At 42.4% G+C, this 6100-nt stretch overlaps 1 pseudogene; it reads left to right on the top strand.

The window, feature by feature from the left end:
• The first annotated feature begins 532 nt into the window (after positions 1 to 532).
• Positions 533 to 1021, top strand: LOC113918373 (annotated as a pseudogene).
• Positions 1022 to 6100: the final 5079 nt, after the last annotated feature.

The following is a 6100-nucleotide window of genomic DNA, read 5'->3' as shown; positions in this document are numbered from 1 at the left end:
AGAGACAGAAAGAGTACAAGAAGGGGGAGTGGCAGGCAGAGGGAGAAGCAGGCTCCCCGCTGAGCAGGGAGCCCAATGTGGGACTTGATCCCAGGACCCTGGGATCATGACCTGAGCCAAAGGCAGGCGCTTAACCGACTGAGCCACCCAGGCGTCCCCTTCCTCCAGATCTTGTGAGTAATAATCCTCTCTTTCAATTTCTCTCATAATCTTTTGTTGAACCATGGCAACATCCACATCTTGCATTTCTTCAACAAAAATGTTAATCTAACAAAGTTGTAACAAAAACATATTCTGGACTTCTAGAATAAGGAAAGGAAACTAAGAAAGTAGAGGTATAATGCAAGAAACCATGGTGGAGGGGAAGATTTCCACGAGCAAGATTAAGACATCGTGGACCCATTCCCCAGTGAAATTGGTGAACATCCTTTTTCAAAAACAAACATAAAATCAGTTTTTGTTTTTCCCTGCTGCTGTCAGCGAGTCGCGCGGAGGCTCAGGTGCATTCAAGATTCGGCTCTACCAGTAACCCACTGCCATTGCTGAGGAAGGCATGACTGCTGGAGGTGTAATGGGTGTTCATACTGCTGCTTTTCAAGAGGTACTGAAGACCACCTTCATCCACAACGGCCTAGCACATGGAATTCACTAAGCGGCCAAAGCCTTAGACAAGCTCCAAGCCCATCTTTGTGCGTTTGCATGCAACTGTGATGAGCCTATGTATGTCAATTTGGAGGAGGCCCTTTGTGCTGAACACCAAAATCAACCTAATTAAAGCTGGTGACAACAAGAAACTAGGGGGATGGGTAAGCCTCTGTAAAGTTGACAAAGAGGGAAAGCCCCACCAAGTGGTTGGTTGCAGTTGTGTGGTGATTAAGGACCATGGCAAAGAGTCTCAGGCCAAGGATGTCATCGAGGAATACTTCAAATGGGAGAAATGAACAAATGAAAAACTTGGTTCTTGTTGAAAAAGAAAAAACAACAAAATCATTTAAAATCTCTAGAAATGGTCCTAAGGACATATAGGCTATAAAAAGAAAAGAAAGAAAGGGGCGCCTGGGTGGCTCAGTCGTTAAGCGTCTGCCTTCGGCTCAGGTCATGATCTCAGGGTCCTGGGATGGAGCCCCGCATTGGGCTCCCCGCTCCACGGGAAGCCTGCTTCTCCCTCTCCCAATCCCCCTGCTTGTGTTCCCTCTCTCGCTGCATCTCTCTCTGTCAAACAAATAAAATCTTTAAAAATATATATATAAATTTCTAAAAAAAAGAAAAGAAAGAAAGAAACATTTACTAAAACAAAACAAACAAAAACTACTAAAATTCAGTACAAACACTGAGTCTATGGTATTTAAGCTGAGACCCACTCCTCCTTCCCCCACTCCCACTCGGCAAGATGAACACTCAAGACTGGTACATCCAAGAAAGAACAGAGGGCTCTCTCACCCCTCTAGCTCCCAGTTGGAGGGCTATTTCCTGCGAACAGCAGGACATCAGCATTTCTCATCTTGTCCCCATCAACCTGTTGCAGAGGCTCACTTCCTGTGAGTGTGGCTGAGAAATGAGGGCTCCTTTCGTCTGCCCAGATCCTGCTCATGGGACTGAGGCTCTCTACCCTGGATGTGGCGCCTCTGAGAGTCCACAAAGCTCTGATTGTCCTTGCCCCAGCTCACCAAGCAGTGGTTCCAAGCCGGAAGAGGCAAGCCAAGATGTGATGTTACCACCCCCTTTCTACTGAATACTCAATTCCTAGGGCAAGAGAGTCACTCCAAGAGAAGTGTGCCACAGTCCCCAGCCCCTTCAGAGTAATGGCTCAGAGGTTTTGCCTAAGGGAAGAAGCAGGATGAAAAAGACAGCTCTTATTTTCTTCCCAAAGACACTGATTTCATCTGCTATCAATGTGGAGAAGTTCAAGCCTGAGGGTTCTCTCAGAAACAGTGGAGATGGTGGTGAAAGGCAACTGGGAGGAGAATGACATATTTATTGGATATATAGGCAAAGTATAGGCCAGCTAGAAAACCTGGGAAAGGGAGTGGGGAAGAGCCTGCCTGGGATCCGAATAAACTCAAATACTTCTCTCAGGGGTGCCTGGGTGGCTCAGGCGGTTAAGCGTCTGCCTTCAGCTCAGGTCATGATCCCGGGGTCCTGGGATCGAGCCCCACATTGGGCTCCCTGCTCAGTGGGGAGCCTGTTTCTCTTTCTTCTGTTCCCCCTGCTTGTATTCTCTCTCTCCTTGTCAAAAAAATAAAATCTTAAAAAAAAAAATACTGCTCTCAAAAAACTATTTCATCAGGGCACCTGGGTGGCTCAGTAGGTTGAGGGTCTCGCTCCTGATTTTGGCTCAGGTCATGATCTCAGGGTCTTGAAATCAAGCCCTGTGTCGGGCTCAGTGCTCCGCGCTTGGTGTGGAGTCAGCTTGAAATTCTCTCTCCCTCTTCTCCTCCCAAGCTCATTCTCCCCCTCTCTCTCTCAAAATAAATAAATAAAATCTTAAAAAAAAAAAAATCTATCCCATCAAAGGAGACTGAATTGGATTGGGTTCTTCTGGGGAGCAATTTTTGCACCAGGGCTTTGCTGAAAATAATAGAGTAACCAGTGGGCAATTGGTGGAGTCTAACAGCGGTGTGGTCCGAGGAAGAGATATTAAAGAAAGCCCTGCCAAAACCTCCACGTCCCAGGATGACTATGGACGATTGGGCTTCTGCCAGCCTCAGGACAACATTAGAGGTTTACCACAGGGAAAGGGGAGGATGGAGAGAGAATAGACTACACTAAAATAATCCAGTCATTCACTAAACAAACAAATGAGCAAATAACAATAACAAGCCCTATTGGAAGGGTTACTACGATATTATCTAAAATGTCCAGTTTCTGACAAAAAAAAAATTATGGTACATGCAAAGAAACAAAGGATGACTTAACATTGAAAAAAATAAAAAACAAAAAAACAGGCAACAGATACTGCAAGTGAGAGCAACCAGATGTCAGAGTTAACAAACAAAACCCTCCTAGTAGCCATTTGTTTTGTGTTGGTCCCAGCCTACAGATTGTGAAGCTACTGGCTAGAAAGGCCTGGGACAACACCATTTCCCCAGTGTTGAGGCCAGACCAGCCCATGTGGTTCTTATGATTGCAAGATGCACCTCAGTAACAACCATCAGGAAACCTTGAAAAAAAACAAGGTTTATTACTGAGAAGTCCTGGAGGGTACATGGCACATCCAGGCCATACAGTGAGATCAGGGGTACAGACAGAGAGAGCTTGGGCCTGAGGTTTTGCCTTTATTGGGGTCAGGGGTGGGTTGCCTAGGGTTTTATAGGTTCACTCTTTATTGGTGAATTTAAAACATAAAAGTAGGAATTAAAGTGCATGAAGAGAAAAACATGGCCCCTCAAACACTAGCAAACATGCGGCAACGTATAAAAATGCACCATGACCAAAAGAGATTTATCCTGGGAATGAGAGTTTGGTTTAACATCTGAAAAATAACTATTTTAATGCATCATATCACTAAAATGAAAAAAGAACCCATGACCATCTCAATAGACACAAAAAGCATTTGATAAAATTCAACAACTTGTCATTAAAAAAAAAACAAACAAAAACACTCAACAAACTTCAACAAACTAGGCACAGAAGGGAACCTGACAAAAGAGCGTCTATGAAAAACTTACAACTAACATATTTAATGGTGAAAGACTGGATGTTTTCCCCCTAAAATCAGGAATAAGACAAGGATGTCCACCCTTGCTATTCCTGTTCAAAGTTGTAATAGAAGATTCTAGTCAGGGAAATTGGGCAAGGATAAAAAAAGGCATCCAGATTGGAAAGGAAAAAGTAAAATTATCTCTATCCACAGATGATGTGGCCTTGTATATACAAAACCCTAAGGAATTACCTGAAAAACTATTAGAACTAAGAGAAACAGTTTTATTTTCATCAAGGCTGCAGAATGAAAGATCAATTTTTTTCTATATACTTTCAATGAACAACATGAAAATGAAATTAAGAAAATAATTCCATTTGAAATAGCATCAAAAAGAATAAAATTCTTAGAAACACACTCACAAAACAAATATAACATTATATGCTGAAAATTATAAAATATTGTTGAAAGAAATTAAAGGATATCTAAATAAATTGAAAAAAATCCCATATTCATGGATCAGAAGACTTAATATTATAAAGGTGACAATACTCCCCAAATTGATCTACAAATTCAATGCAATATCTATCAGAATCCTAGCTGACTTTCTAGAAATTTACAAGCTGATTCTAAACTACATATGGTATTTCAAGAGCTTCTGAAAAAACCTAAAACAACCTTGAAAAAGAACAAACATGGAGGACACACATTTCCTCATTTCAAAATACACTACAAAGTAATGGTAATCAAGCCAGTATCATACCGGCTTAAGATTAGACATAAACATCAATGAATAGAATTGAGAGCCCAGAAACAAACCCATGTGTCTGGGGTCTATTTATTTGTTTATTTGTTTGTTTGTTTGTTTGTTTTTATTACTAATATATAATGTATTATTTGTTTCAGGCGTACAGGTCTGTGATTCATCAGTCTTACACAATACACAGCATTCACCACAACACATACCCTCTCCAATGTCCATTACCCAGCCACCTCATCCCCCCACCTCCCTCCCCTCCAACAACCCTCAGTTTGTTTCCTGAGATTAAGAGTCTCCTGGGGCGCCTGGGTGGCTCAGTCATTAAGCATCTGCCTTCAGCTCAGGTCATGATCCTGGGGTCCTGGGATCGAGCCCCGCATCGGGCTCCCTGCTCCACAGGAAGCCTGCTTCTCCCTCTTCCACTCCCCCTGCTTGTGTTCCTGCTCTCGCTATCTCTGTCTGTCAAATAAATAAATAAGATCTTTAAAAATCAAAAGAAAAAAAGAGACTCTTATGGTTTGTCTCTCTCTCTGGTTTCATCTTGTTTCATTTTTTTCTCTCTTCCCTTATGATCCTCTGCCTTATTTCTTAAATTCCACATATCAGTGAGATCATATGATAATTGTCTTTCTCTGATTGACTTATTACACTTAGCATAATACCCTCTAGTTCCATCCACATTGTTGCAAATGGCAAGATTTCATTTTTGATGGCTGCATAATATTCTATTGTGTATATGTATACCACATCTTTTTTTTCATATATTTTATCTATTTATTTGACAGAGAGAGATAGCACAAGCAGGGGGAATGGCAGGCAGAGGGAGAGGGAGAAGCAGGCTCCTTACTGAGCAGGGAGCGCGACACAGGGCTCGATCCCAGGACCCCAGGATCATGACCTGGGCCTAAGGCAGATGCTTAACCGGCTGAGCCACCCAGGTGCCCCTACCACATCTTCTTTATCCATTCATCTATCAATGGACATCTGGGCTCTTTCCATAGTTTGGCTATTGTGGACATTGCTGCTATAAACATTGGGGTGCAACTGCCCCTTCAGATCAATACATTTGTATCTTTGAGGTAAATACCCAGTAGTGCAATTGCTGGGTCATAGGGTAGCTCTATTTTCAACTCTTTGAAGAAACTCCATACTGTTTTCCAGAATGGCTGCACCAGCTTGCATTCCCACCAGCAGTGTAGGAGGGTTCCCCTTTCTCCGCATCCTCACCAACATCTATCATTTCTTGGCTTGTTAATTTTAGCCATTCTGACTGGTGTGAGGTAGCAACTCATTGTGGTTTTGATTTGTATTTCCTTGATGCCGAGTGATGTTCAACATTTTTTCATGTGTCTGTTGGCCATTTGGCTGTCTTCTTTGGAGAAGAGCATATGACTCTCAATCTCAAGGTTGTCAGTTTGAGCCCCACATTGGGGGTAGAGATTACATTAAAAATTTTAAGGGGCACCTGGGTGGCTCAGTTGGTTAAACAACTGACTCTTAGTTTTGGCTCAGGTCATGATGTCGGGGTTGTGAGATCAAGCCCTGCATTGGGCTCTGAAGTCAGCAGGGAGTCAGCTTCAGATTCTGTCTCTCCCTCTTCCGCTGCACCTTCCCCTTTCTGGTGTTCTCTTAAATAAATAAATCTTTAAAGAAAAAAAATTTTTTAACAGTCTTGAGGTTTTTTATTTTCTTTACATTTA

The sequence above is a fragment of the Zalophus californianus genome, chromosome 1 (assembly GCF_009762305.2).
Source record: "Zalophus californianus isolate mZalCal1 chromosome 1, mZalCal1.pri.v2, whole genome shotgun sequence".
NCBI lineage: Eukaryota > Metazoa > Chordata > Mammalia > Carnivora > Otariidae > Zalophus > Zalophus californianus.
This window is presented reverse-complemented; position numbering and strand designations above follow the sequence as displayed.